General features: G+C 35.6%; 1 long non-coding RNA gene across 1 annotated transcript in view; it reads right to left on the bottom strand.

The window, feature by feature from the left end:
• Window positions 1-959: 959 nt before the first annotated feature.
• Window positions 960-3225, bottom strand: part of LOC106727741 — a 15338-nt gene continuing 13072 nt past the window's right edge. Inside the window, exon 3 of the long non-coding RNA XR_001363975.1 lies at window positions 960-971. This is a non-coding gene — a long non-coding RNA (uncharacterized LOC106727741). The remainder of the gene's footprint in view (window positions 972-3225) is intronic.

Below are 3225 nucleotides of genomic sequence, written 5' to 3'. Positions count from 1 at the left end.
GGGAAAAAAGCACCATGTTTATTTGAAAACAAAACAATGAATTTCTTTTTTGAAATTAAGTTAGATTTACGAAAAAAAGGGGGGGGAGGGGAATACTATCTTCTTTTTGCCTTAACTGAAAAATTTTGGTCCTGATCCAGTTCTTTTAAAAAATGCATGCTTATTATTTTCTTAAGTAATAAATGACCCTAATTTAAAGAGTCAAATATTATTATACAGCTTGTAATATAAATCAGAGGCTGCTACTTCCAACACTTTTAATTTGGAATTTTAGAATTGATAGAATTCTGAAACTCTTCTCAAAATACTTAAACACAGTAGGTAATAGTGAGTTCTATCTCCCCCACCCACAATATCCCTGTATTAATGTGAACCATATTTGTCCTGGGACATACCTTCCAATCACCCTGGCAAGTCTGCCCTTTCATCCACATGCCTTATTCCCTGAATCTTGAGTTCCTCTTTCTTGATTTACAAATTTTATTTTTGTGACCCACATGCTCCAGCAGCTTCTTGAGCAAAAGTTCATAAGAGGTCCAGTTGTTGCTGTTGTTTATATACTTTAGTCTGTTGAGTAGAGAGTATCTTATTTTAGGATGGAAATAATTTTCTGTCAGAATTTCAAAGGCATCTCTCTATTCAGCACTTCACATAATGCCTGGTGCAGAGCAGGCACTTAATAAATCATTGTTGAATGGATTATTTTTTAGCTTACAGTGTTGCAAATTTTTTAAAGTCCAGTAGCATATGCTATTCTCATGACTACTCCTTCAGGTTACCCTGTTTTTCTGTTTGGAAACTTTTAGGATCATCTTTATCCCCAGGAATGATATTTCACAATGATTGGTGCATTAGTATAGATATCTTAAAAATTTTATTCTACTGTGCATTCATAGAGCCTTTTTATATAGAGATCTAAGTTTTTTAATTATAGGAAATTTTATATCATTATTTTTTGGTAATTTCTCTTTCTTCATTTATCAGTCATTTTCCTATATTTTTTTAGTAGTGGGATATTGAATTTATTGAATAGATTTTCAGCTTTTTATTATTTTACTCAAAAATTCTTGTAACTTTGACTTTTAGTTCTTTTTCACAATATCTTTCATTTTATCTTCCAATCCTCTATAACATTTTAAAAATACTTACATCACTTTTTAAATTACCAAGAACTCTTTCTTGTTTTAGATGTCACTAGGGGTTGATCATAAGAGTCTAAAATTCTGAAGCAATATCTGGGCTGGGGGTATACATTTGGGAGTTGTTCACATAGGTGGAAATTAAAGTCATGAGACTAGATGAGATCACAAAGGAAGTGAATGGAAACAGAGAAGAGAAATCCATGCGCAAAGACTAAAGCATTCCAACTTTCAGAGGTCAGATTGATGAGGAAGAACTAAGATAGAGAGCAGGTCAGTAAAGGAGGGAAAAGGAAACACACAAGTGTGTGATGTCCCAGAAATCAAGGTGGGAAAGTGTTTCATGACCAAAGGGTATGATTATCTGTGACAAATGCCTCTCATAGGTCAAATGAGATGAGAACTGACTACTGGATTTAGCAACAAGGAGGTCATTGGGTCATTGGTGTTCTTGAAAACATGCTCTTTAAAAACAGCAGTGGGGCGTGCGGGTGTGGTAAAAGCTGATGCAGCATGAGGACTGAATTGGGTATTACAGGAGAAATTGTAGTCAACTCTTTTTGCTATATAGGCACAGAAATGGAGCTGTGGGAGGTGGAGAGGAATGCGGCATTCACAGAAGTTTTGATTTCCAGAAAATAAGTGTCCATCAAAAGCTATGGAGTATGAGGAGTTTTAAAGAGATGAGATAGAGCACAAGATTTAGCCAATGTGAAATTTTCGTCAAAAATAGAATATTTTTCAAAATAATTGTACCTATAGCCAAGCTGATATGGTTCAGTGGTTGAACCAGGAGGACCTATGAACCAGGAGGTCACAGTTTGATTCCCAGTCAGGGCACATGCTCAGATTGCAGGCTCAACCCCAAGTGGGAAGTATGCAGGACACAGCCAGTCAGTGATTCTCATCAATGATGTTTCTATCTCTCCCTCTCCCTTCCTCTCTGAAATCAATAAAAATATTTTAAAAAATAATTGTACCTATATTCATGATGTTTGCTGAGCATCAAGCAATACAAAATAGAGAGTGAATTTGGATATCTTAACTTGTGATGTGTTGCTCCTTAAAATCAACCACTATTAATCAGTATTTAATTATCCTGACTTTTAACTCAGGATGTTTTTCACAAGAATCTGACACAAAGTGCTGTCAGATGTTAGGAGGGCAATTCCTTAGTTAACGAATCCTTGTCTTGAGTGCAGTTCCTATGTGTGTGAACCATTACATCTCTATCTGCTTTCTTCAACACCCTTCTGTCTTTGACCTTGAGTTTTAAAGATCAGCAACAGAAGATGCTACTTGTCTTCTTAGGGATATGCAGGCCCCTATTGTGATAATTTATTTTTCATTTTTATTTACTGTGCTTTGTATACCATTTTATTTTAACTGAGAGAAACTACTTATTCAAAGAGCCAATTTTTCTTCTACAGAGAACTTTAGGGCATAGTGCTAACATAGCAGAACCATTATAAACAGAGCCCTCCTCTCATAGAGGAGACCCCAGGAGGATGTGTTAAGAGAGTACAATATTGGGCAAGTTACTGAAAGTCTCTCTTTTTTTTCAAATTCTGATATTTTTGTTTTATTTTTTCTTTTAAAATTTTTATTTTTTTTTACATTCAATATTATTTTGTATTAAATTCAGTTGTTTAGCATAGTGGTTAGACAAATACATACTTTATAAAGTGGTTCCCTGATATTTCCAGTTCCCACTTGGTACCATGCATAGTTATTACAATATTATTGACTATATTCCCTAGAATGTACTTTTTTAAAATTTAAATTCTTTATTGTTTAAAGTATTACATAAGTCTCTTTTTCCCCCCATTGACCTCTCCCCACCTGCTCCCACTCCCCCAGCACATGCCCTCACCCCCCCCCCCCCCCTACTGTCTGTGTCCGTTGGTTATGCTCCTATGCATGCATACAAGTCCTTTGGTTGCTCTCTTACCCCCTCCCTCCCCTGCCTCCCCTCTTAAGTTGGACGATGCTTCTATGACTCTGGCTCTATTTTTGTTCATCAGTTTATGTTGTTCATTATATTCTACAAATGAGTGAGATCATGTGATATTTATTTTTCTCCGAC

This window comes from Myotis brandtii, unplaced genomic scaffold, assembly GCF_000412655.1.
Source record: "Myotis brandtii unplaced genomic scaffold, ASM41265v1 scaffold470, whole genome shotgun sequence".
In the NCBI taxonomy this organism is placed as follows: Eukaryota; Metazoa; Chordata; class Mammalia; order Chiroptera; family Vespertilionidae; genus Myotis; species Myotis brandtii.
The sequence above is the reverse complement of the archived record's forward strand: the minus strand, read 5'-3'. Positions and strand labels throughout refer to the sequence as shown.